The sequence below is a fragment of the Phyllobates terribilis genome, unplaced genomic scaffold (genome assembly GCF_046119375.1).
Source record: "Phyllobates terribilis strain yellow unplaced genomic scaffold, ASM4611937v1 Scaffold_10__3_contigs__length_209671492, whole genome shotgun sequence".
NCBI classification, from domain to species: Eukaryota; Metazoa; Chordata; class Amphibia; order Anura; family Dendrobatidae; genus Phyllobates; species Phyllobates terribilis.
Genome location: NW_027362770.1, coordinates 176,888,872 through 176,913,740, shown reverse-complemented (window position 1 = coordinate 176,913,740; position 24,869 = coordinate 176,888,872).

Here is a 24,869-nt window from a genome sequence, read left to right as displayed (position 1 = left end):
TACCAGCCGTACATATATAATTATATACAGGAGATGCCCAGGTTATTGCAGCCGTACATATATAATTATATACAGGAGATGCCCAGGTTATAGCAGCTGTACATATATAATGATATACAGGAGATGCCCAGGTTATACCAGCCGTACATATATAATGATACACAGGAGATGCCCAGGTTATACCAGCCGTACATATATAATTATACAGAGGAGATACCCAGGTTAAACCAGCTGTACATATATAATTATACACAGGAGATGCCCAGGTTATACCAGCCGTACATATATAATTATCTACAGGAGATGCCCAGGTTATATCAGCCGTACATATATAACTACATACAAGAGATGCCCAGGTTATATCAGCTGTAGATATATAATTATATACAGGAGATGCCCAGGTTATACCAGCTGTACATATATAATTATATACAGGAGATGCCCAGGTTATTGCAGCTGTACATATATAATTATATACAGGAGATGCCCAGGTTATACCAGCTGTACATATATGATTATATACAGGAGATACCCAGGTTATATCAGCTGTAGATATATAATTATATACAGGAGATGCCCAGGTTATATCAGCTGTAGATATATAATTATATACAGGAGTTGCCCAGGTTATATCAGCTGTAGATATATAATTATATACAGGAGATGCCCAGGTTATACCAGCTGTACATATATAATTATATACAGAAGATACCCAGGTTATATCAGCTGTACATATATAATTATATACAGAGGATACCCAGGTTATATCAGCTGTAGATATATAATTATATACAGGAGATGCCCAGGTTATACCAGCTGTACATATATAATTATATACAGGAGATGCCCAGGTTATACCAGCTGTACATATATAATTATATACAGGAGATACCCAGGTTATATCAGCTGTACATATATAATTATATACAGAGGATACCCAGGTTATATCAGCTGTAGATATATAATTATATACAGGAGATGCCCAGGTTATACCGGCTGTACATATATAATTATATACAGGAGATGCCCAGGTTATACCGGCTGTACATATATAATTATATACAGGAGATACCCAGGTTATACCAGCTGTACATATATAATTATATACCGGAGATACCCAGGTTATACCAGCTGTACATATATAATTATATACCGGAGATACCCAGGTTATACCAGCTGTACATATATAATTATATACAGGAGATACCCAGGTTATACCAGCTGTACATATATAATTATATACCGGAGATACCCAGGTTATACCAGCTGTTCAAAGGATTTCTTTCGCTATTATATGAAATTTATCTTGTACTACGTACGCCTTATTTATATCTATTTCTTTATAGCTTTAATCAATTCAATCTTATGCTTTAAACTTCATAATTATATTGAAACATCCCAGTAGGTTGTCACCAGATCTCTTCCACTTCTGCAGCATATATGGTTAATTTCAATATTTCTTCCTTCTGTCACCATTATTCCCCCTTGTTCTCATGCAGTATGTTTACATCTTATAGACCAGGCACATGCTCTTTTTCTATTTACCCTTTGCACTGCACTCTCCCAGCGCAGACGCGCACCTGATCATGCGCTGCCCGTGTCCTGCGGCGTCGCTGGCCGGGCGAGTTGCCGGGGAGACGGGGGGGGTGACGTCTGTCCTCCCCTCCGTCACTTCCTGTGACCGCCGGCTGGCCGCGCCCCGGGGCGGGACATCATGAAGTGTAGCGCGTCGATTCGCTATAGTCCCCGCTCCATTCATATTTATGGCCCCTATTCTTTTATCTACGCCACGCCTCCTGACGAAGCCGGAAGGTGAAACGCGCGTCGAGGCTGCACGTGGGTTTCCTTCTCCATCGGAGCACCATGACTCAAGGTAATGCCGGCAATTTATCATATTGGCTGGTTTTGCATTTTTAACATATAGGGGCTTCATTTGGCCATACATATTCGGCTATGCATCATGCTTTTACATATGTTATTTGTATTATGTTAATTTTTCGGCATGAGTAACTAGCCGTATGATCACAACATATTTTGTTCTATGCCCCACACTTAGACCTTTAATGCTCTGTCTCCGGTGGCAGGAACTCATTTTGTCTCTTTGATCCTTTGCGTACATTAGAGACCTCATCATCCCACATCTTACCATTATTAACAGTCTTTTTTCTTTTTCCAGACCTGTTTTTGACACTGTCTTTTTCTGATTTTCTTATTATGTACTATTAAAAATAAAATGTATCACTTTTGCATAAACTGACTCCACAGTTTATTTAATTCCCTGCTCTTTGAGTCACATTGATGTTCATACTAGAGATTCGGGAATAATAGCTCCTTTTTTGGTATACTCATTGATTTGGGTTGTGGTCACTTTGAGTGACGCTTTTTATAGGTTTATATACCCGCTGTACAGTCTTGGCCAAAAGTATTGAGAATGAGACAAGTAGTAATTTTTCCAAAGTTTACTGCTTCATTTTTTGTAATGGCAATTTGCATATACTCCTGAATGTCAAAGAGTGATCAGCTTAACAGCAATTACTGTACTTGCAAAGTCAATATTTGCCCAGAAAATGAACTTTAACCCCCAAAACAAATTTCAACATCATTGCAGTCCTGCCTTAAAAGGAGCAGCTAACATCGTTTTAGTGATTGATCCATTAACACAGGTGTGGGTGTTGATGAGGACAGGGCTGGCGATCAATCAGTCATGATTAAGTAAGAATGACATCACTGGACACTTTAAAAGGAGGCTGGTTCTTGGTATCATTGTTTCTCTTCAGTTAACCATGGTTATCTCTAAAGAAACACGTGCAGCCATCATTGCACTGCACAAAAATGGCCTAACAGGGAAGAGTATCGCAGCTACAAAGATTGCACCTCAGTCAACAATCTACCGCATCATCAAGAACTTCAAGGAGAGAGCTTCCATTGTTGTCAAAAAGGCTCCAGGGCGCCCAAGAAAGACCAGCAAGCGCCAGGACCGTATCTTAAAACTGTTTCAGCTGCGGGATCGGACTACCAGCAGTGCCGAGCTTGCTCAGGAATGGCAGCAGGCTGGTGTGAGTGCTTCTGCACGCACTGTGAGGCGGAGACTCTTTGAGCAAGGGCTGGTTTCAAGGAGGGCAGCAAAGAAGCCACTTCTCTCCAGAAAAAACATCAGGGACCGACTAATATTCTGCAAAAGGTACAGGGAGTGGACTGCTGAGGACTGGGGCAAAGTCATTTTCTCTGATGAATCCCCTTTTCGATTGTTTGGGACATCTGGAAAACAGCTTATTCGGAGAAGAAGAGGTGAGCGCTACCACCAGTCTTGTCTCATGCCAACTGTAAAGCATCCTGAAACCATTCATGTGTGGGGTTGCTTCTCAGCCAAGGGAATCGGCTCACTCACAGTCTTGCCTAACAACACAGCCATGAATAAAGAATGGTACCAGAATGTCCTCCAAGAGCAACTTCTCCCAACCGTCCAAGAGCAGTTTGGCGCCCAACAATGCCTTTTCCAGCATGATGGAGCACCTTGCCATAAAGCAAAGGTGATAACTAAATGGCTCATGGAACAAAACATAGAGATTTTGGGTCCATGGCCTGGAAACTCCCCAGATCTTAATCCCATTGAGAACTTGTGGTCAATCATCAAGAGACGGGTGGACAAACAAAAACCAACAAATTCTGGCAAAATACAAGCATTGATTATGCAAGAATGGACTGCTATCAGTCAGGATTTGGTCCAAAAGTTGATTGAGAGCATGCCAGGGAGAATTACAGAGGTCTTGAAGAAGAAGGGGCAACACTGCAAATATTGACTTGCTGCATTAACTCATTCTAACTGTCAATGTAACCTATTGGTCCTCATAATATGATTGCAATTATATTTCTGTATGTGATATAAACATCAGACAAACACTAATAAAAACCAGAGGCCAGCAGATCATGTGAAAATATAATTTTGGTGTCATTCTCAAAACTTTTGGCCATGACTGTACATATATAATTATATACAGGGGATGTACAGGTTATACCAGCTGTACATATATAATTATATTCAGCAGATGCCCAGGTTATACCAGCTGTACATATATAATTACATACAGGAGATGTCCAGGTCACACCAGCTGTACATATATAATTATATACAGGAGATGCCCAGGTTATACCAGCTGTACATATATAATTATATACAGGAGATGTCCAGGTTATACCAGCTGCACATATATAATTATATACAGGAGATGTCCAGGTTATACCAGCTGCACATATATAATTATATACAGGAGATGTCCAGGTTATACCAGCTGCACATATATAATTATATACAGGATGCCCAGGTTATACCAGCTGTACATATATAATTACATACAGGAGATACCCAGGTTATACCAGCCGTACATATATAATTATATACAGGAGATGCCCAGGTTATACCAGCTGTACATATATAATTATATACAGGAGATGCCCAGGTTATACCAGCTGTACATATATAATTATATACAGGAGATGTCCAGGTTATACCAGCTGCACATATATAATTATATACAGGATGCCCAGGTTATACCAGCTGTACATATATAATTACATACAGGAGATACCCAGGTTATACCAGCCGTACATATATAATTATATACAGGAGATGCCCAGGTTATACCAGCTGTACATATATAATTATATACAGGAGATGCCCAGGTTATACCAGCTGTACATATATAATTATATACAGGAGATACCCAGGTTATACCAGCTGCACATATATAATTATATACAGATGATGCCCAGGTTATACCAGCTGTACATATATAATTATATACCGGAGATGCCCAGGTTATACCAGCTGTACATATATAATTATATACAGGAGATGCCCAGGTTATACCAGCTGTACATATATAATTATATACAGATGATGCCCATGTTATACCAGCTGTACATATATAATTATATACAGGAGATGCCCAGGTTATACCAGCTGTACATATATAATTATATACAGATGATGCCCATGTTATACCAGCCTCGTGGGTACCACTGTATACATGTATGGCCTGTCTCTGTCCGCCCTGTAGATTATTGTGGAGATCTGACATCTGGTTCCTTGATCGGTGATAGGTGATTATCATGATCCTGGCAGGATGGATGAGGGGTGAGCGAAGGCCTGGCGACCTGGAGACATGCTGGGACTTGTGGTCTTATTGCTGCTGGCCAGGAAGCCGTTTTCTAATATTGATAGGAATAGTCTCCGCTATTGTAAAAAGAATCCACACAAAGAAAACAAAAAAACCTAATTTTCTAAACAAATTAGATTTGGAATGGCGCTCTCAGTGTGACTGTAATTGTTCTTGTAGGGGGGCTCTTAGCTCTTGCCGTGGGCACCAGTTTTGAGACACTTATCCAGATGAAGAAAGAAGAGGCGTGGGTTTTTATTTTTCTCCTGTGTTGATAATAAATCAAAAGGCAGAGAAAAAAAAACCCATCAAAGTAGCCGTTAGACCGGCAATTCTCACTATGAACAATTCCTCCTTAAGAAGTTTAGCCGAGACTGAGTGCTGAGAATAAAGAAGAGACAATACAGTGAAGGACTAGGCGGCCCCTGTTTTTAGGATTATTGCCCTATAACACAGGTGGTAGCGGTTAACTGACAGGTGGGACAATAGAACCTTCGATTGACCCATTCTTAAATTTTGTCCACCCGCAGATGGCCACCCAAGACATGTGAATGGAGCTGCCCAACACCCTTTGTCTATAGGGTCCTGGTACCAATAATTGCTCAACTATCTCCCCCCTCACCTTAGTGACCCGGTACAATAACTCCCCACTCAACATGAAATAGGGAAACCTGATGCCAGCCCCTGACTCCCGTGCTATGCCGTTTATGACAGTTACCTTATTGAACACTTCTTTTAGAGTTAGGTCTCTATGTTGGGCGAACCCAAAATTTTCTCTACCTCCTCCTCTTCCCCCAATACACAGAAGAGAAACCCGTCAGACTCTGGGCTTGGTGAGACTTTTTTTTAGGGCCAACCTGTTTCTTACCCGAGCAATCGAGGTCTCTGCCCCTCCCCCACAAATCCCAAAATAACATAAAGTCCCGGGCCTATGAGAATAAGGTGCAATAAATCCTGGACCAAGCCGACCTCTTGGGACTCAGTTCCTCGGCCCGTCTCAATGACCACTCTGGCCACCGGATAGGCTTTAGCATCCCCGTGAATGCAGCAGATGCCAACCTTCTTCCCTTCAATTAGGGAGGGACGAGGGTCACCAAACTCCCTGAGTCTAGTAGTCCAGTCATTTACAGGCTATTCACTGTCACAGGACAAGCTTGAGCCCCTTGCCGGATGAACAGTCTACACTGCAAGCTGGATAAGCGTAGAAGGAACACCGGCATCCCATGCTACAGTCCATTTGCTCGGTGGTCAAGGGACAATGGGAAGCTATATGACCTGGGTCGTGACATCTCCAGCAAATTACATCCCCTGATGAGGTCCTTGGCATGACTTCTGTTGCGCCCTTGGACTTTGGACGCCCCACCCCTTTTTTAACCTCCAAGTATGGAGTCAGTTGCCTCCCAAGGACCCGTCGACACCCTAATAGCTTTCGACCAGTCCGACCAAGTCATCGTCGTTCTGGGGATCTCCCTGGGCAAACCAAGTCTGCATCAGGCTCGGAAGGGAGTGCACGAACGGTCCATTACAACTCGCTCCACCATCTGCGCTGGGGTAGAGGACTCCGGCTGTAACCACTTCTGGACCAGGTGCAGCAGATCAAACATTTGGGTGCGTGTGGGTTTGTCACAGTGACATGCCCAGCGGTGGACCCGTTGTGCCCTGACAGACATTGTCACCCCCAAGAGCGCCAAAATTTCTGTTTTCAATTTTGCATATTCTTTGGCGTCTTGTAAAGCCAAATCATAGTAGGCCTTTTGAGGCTCCTTTGTTAAGTATGGTGCCAGGACTTCCGCCCACTGCTCTGACAGGAGTTTTTCTCTATCGAAGACCCTTTCAAAAACTGTTAAAAAGGCCTCTATGTCATCACCCGGGATCATTTTCTGCAAGTCTCTCCTCAAAGCCTTCAGGACAGAAAAATCATGAACTGACAATGGGGTCAGAGCTGCCACTGTTCCATGAACCACCTTTGTGAGTAACTCAATCTGCTGCTGTTGCTGCTGGTGCTGTTGCTGCTGCTTTTGTCGGCTCTGCTGCTGCTTTTGTTGCTGCTGGAGCTGTTGCATAAGCAACTTACTTGTCTATTATGTGCCAGCTGTTGCTGCTACAGCTGTTGCTCCCTGTGCTGGTACTGCTGCTGCAGCTTCTGCTGGTACTACTTTGGACCAGGTGACTGATCAGCTCCTCCATTTTGTCTGACCTCTGTTCCATCCTTACAGCCGCCTTCACCGAGGACATGCAGTCTGTCCACAGCCATCACATTTGCTTCCTGAAGATCTTGCCTGCACTTCTAGCACCAACTGTGTGCATTTTGGCTGCACATAGAGGTAGACACAGGAACACTGTCTCTTTAAATCTTCTACTGGTATATTAAGAGTATTGCATAAGCCAGTGCAACGTTAGCAAAACAAACATGGCCTTTCCAGCCTAACAAGACAACAGAAACATTATGTATGGCATACTCCTTGCTGCTACGGGAATCCACCCGCTTCAGGAACAAACAACACAAGGTCCAGCTTTCCTTAATATGAACACACAGCCCCAGAGCTTGCACCTCCAGACCCTCCCACACATTGAATGCTCTAAAAGGCGGGGTATTTATCCTCTGAACTCCTCTTACTCTACAGCTGGTTAATCAACCTAGCACTAAACATGGCTGATTAACCACTCTCAGCACTTAGTGTGCTCAAGTATTTTCCTAGGTTTATACTACTGGAGGTAAGAATCTCAGAGCTATATATCTCCCCTCCAGTACTTTGCCATTGACTTTGTCACAAGTGCCTAAATAATAACCATGAGCTGTCACGCCAGGTGTTAGTGCAACACAGAGGGAAAAGAAAAAGGGAGCCCAGACACTAGTGAAAGGGGGAAGTGGAGACCTCCTAGTCTGGTCTAGCGTCACCCTGTCTCAACTACCTGCCCTATATAGCCTCTTCAGCAATCACCACACGCATGCCTCGCCCTACTTTCCCTGGCGTATGGCTACAGCTAGGGATGGGAGGAGATGAGCACTAGTCAACCTCCACTAAACACTACAAACAACAAGGGTAGACAAAACAGGGGGAAATAGCTTAGCTTTAGATGACTCCAAATATGCACACGGCCTCAAGCTCCAGAGAGGACGAAGTACTGCTCCTGCTAAGCCTCACAAGTAGAGATGAATATAGCCGGCAGCTCCCTCTCAGACACACCAGGTATATATACACCCAGGCCGGAGAGCTAATTTGCAGAGGGAGGTAGCTGCTAGGTCCTAAAGACAGCCTCTCATCTAAGAAGCTGTCTGCAATGCCAAACGTAGAGATCTCCTGCAACCAACTGCAGGGCGACTTTCTGTCACCTCTGACACACCCGTGACATGAGCGCCCACAAAATCTCTCAGAATCTCTTTCCCATACTGTACCAGCCAACAACTGGAGGGAATCTCCTAACATGTGGCATCGCTTCATCAGAATGGAATACCCCTTTAAGAACAGCTCGCAGTCACATTGGGCTGTGTGATTGGCCAGAGTGATGTCACAGCTGGCGCCCACTGCCAAGTATGCCAGGCGGTACATTGTGCACCACAATAAACGAGGGAATCGAGGTCTAGTGATTGGTCTGTGGCGAGAAAAGAATTGTAATCTACCTACAGCTGAGCCGCCTCAATCTGCCACCAGTTTATAGCTGCTGTGTAAATTCCAGCCTATATATAGGAGCGCCATTGATTAATATTAACGCTGCACCCTCCCTCGCCCTCCATGATGACATTTCCCAGCCAGCAGAGGTGAGAATCTACAGAGCAGGATCGGCTGATTCTCTGAATTATTTTTATAATCTTTAATGAACCTTCTTAACGAAAAGAATGAGAAAAGAAAAGTTCAAGTGAAGAAAAAAAAACTCTTAAAATGCAGAATGGGAGATTTTACTGCTTCAGTTCTACATGCATTGCAAATTCACAGTCACATCCGAAGACATAAAGGTATTAACACATTCTGTCCTTAATCAGCTATGATAAATCAGCTGACGTGGCCATTATACTAGTAATACTGCTCACGTGTCCGAACTATTAAAATACTGCCCCTATGTACAAGAATATAACGACTATAATACTGCTCCTATGTACAAGAATATAACTACTATAATACTGCTCCTATGTACAAGAATATAACTACTATAATACTGCCTCTATGTACAAGAATATAACTACTATAATACTGCCCCTATGTACAAGAATATAACTACTATAATACTGCTCCTATGTACAAGAATATAACTACTATAATACTGCTCCTATGTACAAGAATATAACTACTATAATACTGCTCCTATGTACAAGAATATAACTACTATAATACTGCTCCTATGTACAAGAATATAACTACTATAATACTGCCCCTATGTACTAGAATATAACTACTATAATACTGCCCCCTATGTACAAGAATATAACTACTATAATACTGCCCCCTATGTACAAGAATATAACTACTATAATACTGCTCCCTATGTACAAGAATATAACTACTATAATACTGCCCCCTATGTACAAGAATATAACTACTATAATACTGCCCCCTATGTACAAGAATATAACTACTATAATACTGCTCTTATGTACAAGAATATAACTACTATAATACTGCTCCTATGTACAAGAATATAACTACTATAATACTGCCCCCTATGTACAAGAATATAACTACTATAATACTGCCCCCTATGTACAAGAATATAACTACTATAATACTGCTCCTATGTACAAGAATATAACTACTATAATACTGCTCCTATGTACAAGAATATAACTACTATAATACTGCCCCCTATGTACAAGAATATAACTACTATAATACTGCTCCTATGTACAAGAATATATCTGCTATAATACTGCTCCTATGTACAAGAATATAACTACTATAATACTGGCCCTATGTACAAGAATATAACTACTATAATACTGCCCCTATGTACAAGAATATAACTACTATAATACTGCTCCTATGTACAAGAATATAACTACTATAATACTGCCCCCTATGTACAAGAATATAACTACTATAATACTGCCCCCTATGTACAAGAATATCACTACTATAACACTGCCCCCTATGTACAAGAATATAACTACTATAATACTGCCCCCTATGTACAAGAATATAACTACTATAATACTGCCCCCTATGTACAAGAACATAACTACTATAATACTGCCCCTATGTACAAGAATATAACTACTATAATACTGCCCCTATGTACAAGAATATAACTACTATAATACTGCTCCTATGTACAAGAATATAACTACTATAATACTGCTCCTATGTACAAGAATATAACTACTATAATACTGCTCCTATGTACAAGAATATACTATAATACTGCTCCTATGTACAAGAATATAACTACTATAATGCTGCTCCTATGTACAGGAATATAACTACTATAATACTGCCCCTATGTACAGGAATATAACTACTATAATACTGCTCCTATGTACAAGAATATAACTACTATAATACTGCTCCTATGTACAAGAATATAACTACTATAATACTGCCCCTATGTACAGGAATATAACTACTATAATACTGCTCCTATGTACAAGAATATAACTACTACTAGATGGTGGCCCGATTCTAACGCATCGGGTATTCTAGAATAGGTATGCGGCCGACGGGGCGCAATTAGCAGAGCGGCATTTAAATTTGGCGCCCAAATCGCTGATTGGTCGCGTTCGGCAACCGCGACCAATCAGCAAAGCGATGATTACATTTGGCGGCAATATCGGTGATTGGTCGCAGGCGGCGGCCGCGACCAATCTGCGAACCATGTTAGTGAGGACTGGAGAGCATGTTTAAATTTGGCACCAAAATCGCTGATTAGTCCAGACCAATCAGCAGAGCGGTGTTTAAATTTGGCGCCAATACTGCTGATTGGTCGCGGCCGCCGACCGCGACCAATCAGCAGAGCGATGCAGAGCGGGGTTTAAATTTGGCCCCAAAGTCGCTGATTAGTCACGTCTGACAGCCGCGACCAATCAGCGATTTTGGCGCAAAATTTAAACAACGCCCTGTTGATTGGTCGCGGCCGTCAGACGTGACTAATCAGCGACTTTGGGGCCAAATTTAAACCCCGCTCTGCATCGCTCTGCTGATTGGTCGCGGTCGCCTGCCTCGACCAATCAGCAGAGCGGTGTTTAAATTTGGCGCCAAAATCGCTGATTGGTCGCGGGCGGCGGCCGCGACCAATCAGCGAACCGTGTTAGTGAGGAATGGAGAGCGTGTTTAAATTTGGCACCAAAATCGCTGATTAGTCGCGACCGCGACCTATCAGCAAAGAGGTGTTTAAATTTGGCGACAATACTGCTGATTGGTCGCGGCCGGCGACCAATCAGTACAGCGGTGTTTAAATGTGGAGCCAAGATCGGTGATTGGTCGCGGCCGATATTTAAATTTGGCGCCCAAATCGGTGATTGGTCGCGGGCAGCGCCAGCAACCAATCAGCGATTTTTAACACAAATGTCTGGATCTTTGTAACACCATGCGGATACTGTGGGGACATCAGCGGCTAGGGTGTGAAGGGAGGACCGGGGAGCGGCGCTGACATCCATGCGGCTAGGGCGTGAAGGGAGGACCGGGGAGCGGCGCTGACATCCAATTGGTCGCGGCCGCTATTTAAATGTGCCGCACAAATCGGTGATTGGTCGCGGTCTTGGCCCGCGACCAATTACTGATCTTGCGACTAAAGTTAACCACTACTGTGCTGATTGGTCGTGGACGCTGCCCACGACCAATCACCGATTTGGGCGCCAAATTTAAATATCGGCCGCGACCAATCACCGATCTTGGCTCCAGATTTAAACACCGCTGTGCTGATTGGTCGCGGCCGATATTTAAATTTGGAGCCCAAATCGGTGATTGGTCGCGGGCAGCGTCCGCGACCAATCAGCACAGCGGTATTTAACTTTTGCGCTAAGATCAGTGATTGGTCGGGTCCGAAGACCGCGACCAATCATCGAATCGTCTTGGTGAGGACCAGGGAGCGGCGCTGCCTGTGCGGCTACTTCCGCTGCGAGAACCCGGGACATGAGCGGGCGCTCGCAGCAGAAGTATCCCGACCCGCAGCGCCGCTCCCCGGTCCTCCCTTCCGCATGGAGGTCAGCGACGCCGGCGGTCCTTCCGCTGCTACCGGCCGGGAGATGAGCGCCTCGCGCCGCTCATCTCCCGGCTGCATCTCCGTCCCGCAGATGGGTCTGGCGGTCGAGGTCCTCCTGCTGGTACCGGCCGGGAGATGAGCGCCTTTCATCTCCCGGCTGCATCTCCGTCCCGCAGATGGGTCCGGCGGTCGGGTTCCTTCTGCTGGTACCGGCCGGGAGATGAACGCCTCGCGGCGCTCATCTCCCGGCTGCAACGCTGCTGACCTCCGTCCCTCAGATGAGCCGCTAACGGCCACCATCTTTTTTCTGAAATCCCGCGGCGCTGATTGGCCGCTGCCGGACCAATGAGCGACGCGGGATTTCCTGGACAGACAGACAGACAGACAGACAGACGGGATAAGACAATTATATAGTAGATAATACTGCTCCTATGTACAAGAATATAACTACTATAATACTGCTCCTATGTACAAGAATATAACTACTATAATACTGCTCCTATGTACAAGAATATAACTACTATAATACTGCCCCCTATGTACAAGAATATAACTACTATAATACTGCCCCTATGTACAAGAATATAACTACTATAATACTGCTCCTATGTACAAGAATATAACTACTATAATACTGCCCCCTATGTACAAGAATATAACTACTATAATACTGCCCCTATGTACAAGAATATAACTACTGTAATACTGCTCCTATGTACAGGAATATAACTACTATAATACTGCTCCTATGTCCAAGAATATAACTACTATAATACTGCCCCTATGTACAAGAATATAACTACTATAATACTGCCCCTATGTACAAGAATATAACTACTATAATACTGCCCCTATGTACATAAATATAACTACTATAATACTGCCCTCTATGTACAAGAATATAACTACTATAATACTGCCCCCTATGTACAAGAATATAACTACTATAATACTGCTCCTATGTATAAGAATATAACTACTATAATGCTGCTCCTATGTACAAGAATATAACTACTATAATACTGCTCCTATGTACAAGAATATATCTACTATAATACTGTCCCTATATACAAGAATATAACTACTATAACACTGCCCCCTATGTACAAGAATATAACTACTATAATACTGCTCCTATGTACAAGAATATAACTACTATAATACTGCTCCTATGTACAAGAATATAACTACTATAATACTGCTCCTATGTACAAGAATATAACTACTATAATACTGCCCCCTATGTACAAGAATATAACTACTATAATACTGCCTCCTATTTACAAGAATATAACTACTATAATACTGCCCCCTATATACAAGAATATAACTACTATAATACTGCCCCTATGTACAAGAATATAACTACTATAATACTGCCTCCCATGTACAAGAACATAACTACTATAATACTGCCCCTATGTACAAGAATATAACTACTATAATACTGCCCCTATGTACAAGAATATAACTAATATAATACTGCCCCCTATGTACAAGAATATAACTACTATAATACTGCCCCCCTATGTACAAGAATATAACTACTATAATACTGCCCCTATGTACAAGAATATAACTAATATAATACTGCCCCCTATGTACAAGAATATAACTACTATAATACTGCCCCCCTATGTACAAGAATATAACTACTATAATACTGCCCCCTATGTACAAGAATATAACTACTATAATACTGCCCCCTAAGTTGAATATTTCCTTTAATGTCTGACATTGAATTATTCCTCTTTCCATATTGAAATATACAGTAATGCTTTTTCCATTCGAAGTCCTGTAGGATGTAGAAATATGTAAATCCAGCTTTGTTGTTACATTAATAAATGGGTATTGATTGTGCAGATACTGGTAAAGTCATTTTTATAGCAGGCTGTAAAATAAGACAGTTTTCGTGGTCGGATACTTGTTGCGCTGCCATCTAGAGGTCACTAGGAAAACTGCCAATGGAAGAAATAGTGTAAAATGACTGCAGCGTCCATAGTGACTGTCTTCTATTACAGCCTGCAGGTTGTTTTTACCGTCTGTACCCCTAAACACATAAATTTTCATAACTGTGTGTTTAACCTTTACTCAGCCATGAAGCAAAGACATTGCGGCAGCAGTCGGTGTGGCCGACTCCTTCCATAATCAGCATTAATATTCCACTCTGAAAGCCGTAGCAAATGAGATTTTAAATGTCTTGTCACCTCGTTCTGGACTCTTCATCATTCTCTGCTCCATTTAAGCACGGGGCCGGCCGCTGAGGCAGACAGAAAAGGAGAATTAAGGAGGAAGAATGGAGTGTGGAAGGGGTGAGAGTGCGGCACAGAAGGTAAGTGGACGCTGATATATTTTAGTATTCGGTGTCAGAAGAAGGACGCCTATCTAAAATGCAAAAAAATGACAATGCTTCTTAAGCTTCGTCACCTGCTGGAGGGAAGAGTTACCATAAATTATCACTATTCGTCCATTATTGGAAAGTTTCGAGGTTTCAATAGTGCCCTCCCCTGCAGTCAGCCATGGGTGCAGGAAAAGGAATAGGTATAAAACGTCACCAATTTATTAGTACAGGTTTAAAGGTTCCATGTACAATAAGAATATTGCATCAAATCAAAAAACAACGCGTTTCGGACATAGATGTGTCCTTAATAATGGTATCTGTTCTATGTCTGAAACGCGTCACTAATAATAAATTGGTGAAGTTTTGTATCCCAATTTCTGGATACCTTTGTTTGTTTTGTCTTCATCTCAAGCCAAACAAGGACTTTCCGCGCCAAGGATCTTCACAGCTAATCTACGGGAGCTGTTGAACTTTGTACGTTGCGATAAAGAAATGAGTTTCCAAAAGAAATTAGTTAAAATTTTATGAAAAATTGAATTCTCCAGAATACAAATTTTTTGAAGATTGAGGCACTCCGTGTCTTTTTCCGCAATCATTGTGCATGATACGCAACGTCCGCAGTCTGTGTTACAGGTGACGCGTTTCATGACCTTGTGATGTTGGAAATCTACTCGATTGCGGTAGCCCCGATGCTGAGTGAAGATCGCAGAAGAAGATGCAAGAGGAGGCACGGACCTGCAGTGGCGACACAGGTAAGCAGAGAGGTATTTTTTTTATTTCCACCCCATGTTCACTTCGCTCTGGGATCGATTGAGCATAATAAGGAACATTCGATTCACATCAGGTAACTTAAATGAATTCAAATCTTAGCAGATTCGCTCATCTCCACTGGCAATTCTTCCATTTTCCAATCAGTAGGGAGAGCAGCTCCGGAGCATAAACTTGTGCTCGAACAAGTGAAATACTGTGAAGACTAAAACAACCTAATGATATAAAAAAACAATTTATTTGTAAATGAAATGACCATGTTACGTATGGCCATGTAAATACATGAATAAGATTGAGATTGTGCTGAGAGTTCCTGCTGTGAGAAGGGAAGAGAGAGATATTTTTTTCATAATCGGTAGCCAAATGGTCTTCTTCATTCCTCGGGTCCAGGGACATCTTCGGTGCCTTCAGCACCCAATAGGACTCATGACTGATGCATGTCATGATGTCGCATGAGGCATAGTGGTCATAGGAGGCGCTGGAAACCCATCAGTTTACTATGGTTTCTGGACCGATCAGAGCACAATAATATATCTGAGCATGAATATGTGGCGCCCGTGAGGGTTCGGTCGCCACAGAGGTACTGCATCTCACCCAGAGGTGTGGTATCTCACTCTCAGGTAAGGAAGGAGTACAGCTCGGGACCCTAACACCTGCATCCAACACATACCAGCAGTGGGGGCAGGGCGAGATTGCTCCTAAGGGAGAGCACAGTCTCGGGTCCCTAGCTGTTGGGAGGAGCTATGTAGTGGGTGTGGGTGGACGAAGTAGCTTAGGGGAGCACATGAAAGGAAAGTATAAATAGAGAAGCCATCTTGTTCAGGGAGAGTAGAGAGCAGTGAGAGTGATCAGTCTGCAGAGAGAGGAGTTGGGAGCAGGGGCTTTGTAGGAGCTCTGCTCAGGCGGAGGGCCTGAGGAGAGGCCCAGGACTGAAAGAGGAGGAGAGAGGAGCAGGAAGGGCTCCAGGAACGAAGAAGGGAGGCCACCCGTATGCCCGAATATACCAGGAGGTGGAGGGGTCAGGCCGCACAAAGGGGACCGGTCCCTCAACTAGCGGAAGACTGTACGTCTCAACTAGAAACCGGAGGCTGCAGTATTTCAAGTCCTGCAGCCAACAGTCCATATCAGTCTCTCCAAGAAGGTAGCTATAGAGGACCCAGGGGATGGAACAGACGTCGCCCGACAAGGCCCGCGGGTACCGGATTGGGACACTTGGTATGAGGTGCAGGGAAACGGCCAGAGAGAGAACACACAGAAGGGGGTCCCGCTAAGTACTCCGGAGATATCTGAGTGTTGGCTGAACCCCTCCCTGAGTAAGCGCAGCACGACGAGGGAAGTACACTGGTACCTGTAACTTGGACTGCAATAACCATGAGTAAAGACCCTGAGGACTGCACCCCACTGTCTCTGTGATTATTATCTGCGCCATCACCCCTGCACTACAACGCCCAGCATCATCTACTTCACTACAACATCTACACTGCCTTGGAGCTAAGCTCTGCCTGTGGAAAGCTGAACCAACCCTGCTGCACCAACATCAGCTCCAGAGGTTCTGCACAGCTTCGGCGGCAGCACATAGCCGCATACCACAGGTGGCGTCACAAACTCTATACAAAAACTTTAATTCCCCTGTAAATAAACCCCTTTTTGATTGACCGCCCCGGGTCACGGACCGGGTCACCGCCAATGTGACATCTCCCCTAGCAACGACCGGCCCGGCACCGAGTACCCCACGGCCCAGGGGGCGCGTCAAATACATTTGATATAAATCTAAGTTCCTGGCCAAATTCGACCAAACTGCCTAATTCTGATTTCAGTACTAATCAGAACAAAGATTTAATCTGATCGAGATCATGCTGAGAGTACATGTGAAAAAGACTTAGGTATACTAATAGATCATAGACTGAACATGAGTCAACAGTGTGATGCAGCAGCAAAAAAGGCAAATACAATTCTGGGATGTATTAACAGAAGCATACAGTCTAGATCACGTGAAGTCATTATCGGTCTTTACTCCTCTTTGGTCAGACCTCATCTGGAATACTGTGTACAGTTTTGGGCACCACATTTTAAAAAAGACATAGACAAACTGGAGCAAGTTCAGAGAAGAGCGACCAGAATGGTGACTGGTCTGCAAACCATGTCCTATGAGGAACGGTTGCAGGATTTGGGAATGTTTAGCTTGCAAAAAAGAAGACTGAGAGGAGACTTAATAGCTGTCTACAAATATGTCAAGGGCTGTCACATTGTAGAAGGATCATCTTTATTCTCATTTGCACAAGGAAAGACTAGAAGCAATGGGATGAAACTAAATGGGAGGAGACAAAGATTAGATATTAGAAAAAAACTTTTTGACAGTTAGGGTGATTAATGAGTGGAACAGGCTGCCACGAGAGGTGGTGAGTTCCCCTTCAATGGACGTCTTCAAACAGAGGCTGGACAGACATCTGTCTGAGATGATTTAGTGAATCCTGCTTTGAGCAGGGGGTTGGACCAGATGACCCAGGAGGTCCCTTCCAACTCTACCATTCTATGATTCTATGATTCCTGCTGTGAGAGGGGAAGAGAGAGCTACTTGTTTCATAACCTGTAGTCAAATATTCTTTCTCATGCCACGGTTCCCATTTTTATTTTTGGGTGCCTCCAGAGCCCTACATGACATGACGCCCGGGACTGATGCATATCATGATCTCACATGAGGCCTAAAGGTAGTAGGAGGCGCTGAAGACCTGACAGTTTACTATGCTGTGGAGTCTGGGCAGAAAAGAGCACAATAAGACATCTGAGCATGAATAAATTTGAGCGAGCTGCCTAATTTGGATTTCACAACTAATCAGAACAATAGTAGTAATCTGATCGAGAGTTCCTGCTGGGAGAGGGGAAGAGAGAGAGACACTTTTTTCATAGTCAGTGAGATCACTCCTCATGAAAAATTTTGCATTTCTTTTAGTATGTATTTCACTGTAGTCAACTCTTCTTTAAAGGGGACCTGTCAGACCTATCTGCGGGCAGCATGAATTGTAGCCTTGTATGTTTTTCTTTGAAATGCTCCAGCATTCAACTTTCTTTACCTTTTTCACTCTGCGTTGTAGGGTCTACAAAGACTCCAGAGCATAATAAGAAGAGAAATTTTAATTTTGTCGCTAAATTTGAGTGATCTGACAAATTACATTCAATCATCATTAGTCTGAACAAATGTGTTAAATTAATTGAGGTTGTGCTGAGAGTTCCTGCTGGGAGAGGGGAAGAGAGAGCTACTTTTATTATAGTCAATGAGATTACTCCTCATGAAAAATTTTGCCTATCTTTTAGTATGTGTTCCACTGTGCTCAAGTCTTCATTAAAGGTGACCTGTCAGACTAATTTGTGGGCAACATGAATTGTAACCTGATACGTATCTCTCTGAAACGCTCCAACGTTTACCTTTATTAATCTTTTTTACTCTGCGTTGTAGGATCTACAAGGACCCCAGAGCATAATAAGAAGAGAAATTCTAATTTTGTGGCTAAATTTGAGCGATCTGACAGATTACATTTGTTAATCACTAGTCTAAACATATGTGTTAAATTAATTGAGGTTGTGCTGAGAGTTCCTGCTGGGAGAGGGGAAGAGAGAGCTACTTTTTTCATAGTCAATGAGATTGCTTCTCATGAAAAATTTAGCATTTCTTTTAGTATGTCTTCCACTGTTGTCAACTCTTCATTAAAGAGGACCTGTCAGACTAATCCGTGGACAGCATGAATTGTAACCTGGTACGTTTTTCTCTGAAACTCTCCAGTGTTCATCTTTCTTTACATTTTCATTCTGTGCTGAAGGGTCTAAAAAGACCCCAGAGCATAATGATAAGAGGAATTCTAATATGGTAAATTCTAGTGATCTGCCAACTAAGATTCGATCATCATTAGTCAGTAAAAATGTGTTAATTTAATTGAGGTTGTGCTGAGAGTTCCTGCTGGGATAGGGGAAGAGAGAGCTACTTTTTTCATAGTCAATGAGATCACTCATGAAAAATTTTGCATTTCCTTTAATATGTGTGCCACTGTGGTCAACACTTCTTTAAAGGGGACCTGTCAGACTAATTAACAGGCAACATAAATTGTAACTTGGCACGTTTTTCTCTAAAATGCTCTGGCGTTTATCTTTTTCACTCTGTGTCGTAGGGTCTACAAAGATCCCAGAGCATAATAATAAGAGAAATTCTGATAAGGTGGCTAAATTCGAACGATCTGCCAACTTAGATTTGATCATCATTAGTCCGAAAAAATGTGTTAATCTAACTGAGGTTGTGCTGAGAGTTCCTGCTGGGAGAGGGGAAGAGAGAGCTACTCCTTTCATAGTCTGTGGTCAAGGAGATCCCTCCTTATGAAATATTTAGCCTTCTTTTATTATGTCGGGTGCTGCGGTCGATTCTTCATTAAATCTTTAGAAAATTTTGCACGCGTATGGTCATCTTCGAGCATATGTCCTAACTAATGTGTCCTCTGTAAGCCTCCCTGGAGATCGTGGTTAGCAGGCGGCATTAGGATGTATTAATCCATGCTGACAGATGCACATGTTTAAGCAGCAGTCTCGTAAATGTATGAACAGTAAAACCGTCCGCTTTGAAACAAATTCCCCTCGGAGCTTGGTTATTTTTTGACACAAGCTGGGGCCACAGGAAACGTAGCGAGCCTGCAGACAATGCGACTGCCGGCCTCCCCGGGCTCTCTGATTTATCCAAACCCTTAGCATGAAATGAAAATAGCGAGAATTATTTCTGAGGAGATGAAGAAAGACAGACGGGAACTTTTCTGTCAAGAAAAAATGTGATTTTGTTCCCAGTCTGCACAATTTTCACTTATGGCGCATAATGAAGAAGAATTGATCGTCTTATTCCGCCGGAGAAATACCTTGTTTTATAGCAAACATGTCCATGGATGAAGAAGGGAGGAGGAAAAGAACAGAAGCTCCAGTGTCGGCCTGGGGGCCACAGGCGAGAGCACTCTGAGGGTCCATCCTGCACCGTCAGTGAGGTCTATCCCATGAGAAATAGGCTCCAGGGGTGAATTATTGGCCCAAAAGGGAACTCCACATGATAGTGGTATTTTTGGACCTTTGGGGCCCATTGTTGTGTCAGGACCCTCTGGTTCTTGAAGTCGGGTCATAGCGAGGAGTGGGCTGGGAGGAAAAAAGTCAAAAAAATCACTGTCCCCAGGCCAAGACCACAAACCGAATCTTCACCCCCGTGTCAACGAAAGCCGAGCTGGGACTCCGCACTTTTTTCAGTTTGATATTTATTTTACTATTACACTTCTTCCTTCCTTTCTTTCGTTTTCTGTCTCTTTCCTTCCTTCTTTTTTTTTTTTAATTCTCTTTGTTTCTCTCTTGTTTCTTTTTTTCTTTCCTTCTCTTTCTTTTTCTCTAATTCTTTATTCCTTCCTTCTTTCTTTTTCTACTTCTTTTTTCCTTTTCTTCCTTCCTTCTCTTTCTTTCTTTCTCTTTCTTGTTTTCTCTCTTTCTTTCATTTTCTCTTTCTTTCTTTTTTTTCCTCCTTTTTCTTTCTTTCTCTTTTTTTCATCTTTCTTTCTTTTTCTTTCTTTTTTTCCATCCTTTTTCTTTCCCTCCTTTTCTTTCTTACTTCCTTTCTGTCTTTCATGCTTTCCATCTTTCTTTCTTCCTTTCTTTTTCCTTCTTTCTTTTGTTCCTTCCTCTCTTTATTTCTTTCCTTCCTTCCATCCTTTCTTTCTTCCTTCATTTTTGTTTTTCTTTCTGTCTTTCATTCTTTCTATCTCTTTCTTACTTTTTCTTTTTTCCTTCCATCTTTCTTTCTTTCCTTCCATCTCTTCCTTCCTCTTTCTTTCTTTCCTTCCATCTCTTTCTTTCTTACCTTCCATCTCTTCCTTCCTTCTTCTTTTTTTCATTCTTCCTTACTTCCTTTTTCTTTCTTACTTTCTGTCTTTCATTCTTTCCATCTCTCTTTCTTTTTCTCTTTCTTTCTTTCCTTCCATCTCTTTCTTTCTTTCCTTACATCTCGTCCTTCCTTCCTCTTTCTTTCCATCTCTTTCTTTTTTCCTTTCTTTCATTCTATCCACCTCTGTCGTTCTTTCTCTTTTGCTATTTTGCTTTGACCCTTTCTTTTCTGATGCCATGCTAGGAGGACCCAGTACGCTACTATACTGTAATATCTCGCCACGCGGTGCCAATTACACCCCGGCCCGGCTCCATGTATTTTCATCATGTGAGCTGATGCTTTGTGTAAATGATGCATTTTCTGCCGGATGATTCGCGCTCGGTAACTTCTCTCCCTTCTATGATCAGAGACAATGCGGACAGCACAATCCATCTACACCGTGTATCATTTCCGCAGAATTAATCCTGCCGGGGCCAGCGCTGTCAGCTCTGGTCTAAAGACGCGATTAATAAAGTGAAACGCAGAAGGATTAGCGCCGTCACGGGAAATGTGTGGACGGAGAATGTTGACTTTTACCAGAATGGATGCGATTCCGGCTGTAAACATGTGTTAGGATCGGATCATAGGAAACTCTGACCCCAAATACATTTTATATGTGTTTAAAATGGTCTTCATGAGCTTACAAAGAAAGAAAAACAGGAACCTCGCCTCGAACGATGGGCGAACGGGGCGTGCTTGTGCCATTTGTCACTGTCCTGTATCTGGGAAGTCAACTAAAGTCTATTCCGAATAGTTTTTATTATATAGTCGACTTCACCTCGAATTTCATCATACAATTTGGATGCTCCAGAATCCTCATTTTTTTGTGATTTGATTTGCATGAATCCAGTCTGACCATTTTGCTGGATTCAAAAATGGGCTGGTAAGGGGTTTAGAAAATAAAGAAAAATAATCCAGTCACTGGTGAGGTCTTCACTGGGCCATCGTCAGTGTCCTCCGGCTCCATGATGATTTGCGTCGTATGACAACGATATCCACCTGTCATGACTTCGGTGCCGGCTACTGCGCCCTTCTCCTATGGCCTTCTTCCTTTATTGTGGTCCACACCGGGTTTCACAGGTTTCCCAGAGAATTCCAGGGATGTCATCTCCCAAAGCCTTTTAAGACCGATTTTTTTCACCCATGCTTGCCTGAGTATTGAGTAAGCTAGTATTCAGTTTCCATATGCTTCAGAGGTTGCCTCATCAGTTCTCCCATCTGGCTATCTTCTCTGCAAACTCTTGTGGTTTCTGCAACCTGCATCTTTTTTCTGGTTCAGATCTGCTGATTAAACTTGATAGTTTGCTATAAGGATAACAAACTCTTCTCTGGACTTGTTCACACTACAGACGCTACTGCATCCTTAGTCTATTTACAAGTTTGCCTCTTTATTTCTGCTGCCAGCGGTGATCCATTGTTTGTTGATTAACTCTTTGTCAGCTGTAAGCATTACAAACTCTTCCCAGGACTTGTTCACACTACAGATGCTACTGCATCCTTAGTCTATCTACTAGTTTGCCTCTTTATCTCTGCTGCCAGTGGTGATCCATTGTTTGTTGATTAACTCTTTGTCAGCTGTAAGCATTACAAACTCTTCTCTGGACTTGTTCGCACTACAGACGCCACTGCATCCTTGGTCTATCTACAAGTTTGTCTCTTTATCTCTGCTGCCAGCGGTGATGCATTGTTTGTTGATTAACTCTTTGTCAGCTGTAAGCATTACAAACTCTTCTCTGGGCTTGTTCACACTACAAACACTGCATCAATTCTTGAACTGGTTATTCATCTTCTATTCCTGTGTTTGTCTACACCCCTGGCACTGTGTCTCCTGGTTCTGCATGTTTGTCTGCCGTCCACAACACCTCATCATATTGGTCCTCGCTGTTCCACATGCCATTCTGGATGTCTTGCCCAATGTGCCATTGTCTTTGGTCTGTGTGACCTGCAGTTTTGTGAATCCACTTCATAGCATCATGGTTTAGTCAGTGCAAATGGCATTTATTGTCAAAAATGACAGGAGCCTGAAGATGCTGAAGAGGGCCCCATGAAGACTGCACCAGTGACCAGACTTAATTTCTCCTGTGGTGGCATTGCACTGAGGGGGGAAACTTTTTTAGATTAGCTTACATGTTGTTTGGTAAAATAGGGATTTTAAGAAGGGTGTTTCCATAAATAAAAATTATCCTTTATCCATAAGATAGTGGATAGCTGAGGGATCACTTGGGGTCTAACCTCTAAAACCAACAGCATCCCAAGAAAAGGGATCTGCAGTGAGCAAGCTCAACCTCTGCTCCATTCATTGGTGATGGAACTGCTGGAAAAAGCTGAGCGCTGTACTAGACTTGCTCCTTCAGCCCCATACACAATGAATGGAGCAGAAGTCGAGTGGGCGCCTCTGCTCCTTTCAAGACGTGGCTTTGCAAACGCTGGAACACTAGGGCTATTTCAGCAGTCAGTAAGTTGTCACCTATCATATGGATAAAGGATAACTTTCAATTCTGGGAATATCTCTTTAAGTCCTATTAGCCACCAAAGTGTGAACCAAAGTGTGCCCAAATTTTCTAGGATTGTTTCCTAAAATTCAATAAAGTCCCAGAAAACTTGAGACTGTTGGGAACTATCCTTCTAACCAGTGGCATAACTAGAAACTGATGAGCCCTGGTGGAAAATTTGGACCTGGGCCCCCACCTGTATGTTGATCAGATGTATGGGCCATTGTAGTGTTCTAGATCCTATAAAGACATAAATGTTTGTGGCCCCATGTAATAATGTCCCCCATCCTGGCCCCATCCTTTAATAATGTCCTCTGTCTTTGCCTCAACCTGTAATAAAGTCCCCCATCCTAGCCACCTTATTTAATAATGTCCCCATCCTTACCATTTCCAGTAATAATGTCCCCCATCCTGTCCACTTCCAGAAAAAATGTCCCTCATCCTGGCCCTTTTATTTAATAATGTCCCCCATCCTGGGCCCTTTTCTTTAATAATGTCCCCATCCTTGCCACTTCCAGTAGTAATGTCCCCCATCCTGGGCCCTTTTATTTAATAATATTCCCCATACTGGCCCCTTCTTCTAAAAATATCCCCCATTCTGGCAACTTTATTTAATAATGTCCCCCATCATGGCCCAGTCTTGTAATTATGTCCCCATCATTGGCCCCTTCATAAAATAATGTCCCCCATCCTGAGCACCTTCCAGTAATAATGTCCCCATCCTGGCCCCTTTCTGTAATAATTTTCCCCAAATTGGCCCCTTAATTTAATACTGTCCTCCATTCTTGGCCCCTTTGTTTCATAATGTCCCCCATCCTGGGCCCTTTTCTTTAATAATGTCCCCATCCTTACCACTTCCAGTAATAGTGTCCCCCATCATGGGCCCCTTTCTGTACTAATATCCTCAATTCTATTCCAGCACATTTAAAAAAATAAAAAGAAACAAATTGTTCTTACCTTCCCGCAGAGACCAGCGGCTGACTTCAGCATGACTGCCACTGGTGGCGCATTACATCTCTGCCATGCACCACCAGATGTCAGCTTGTGGTTTC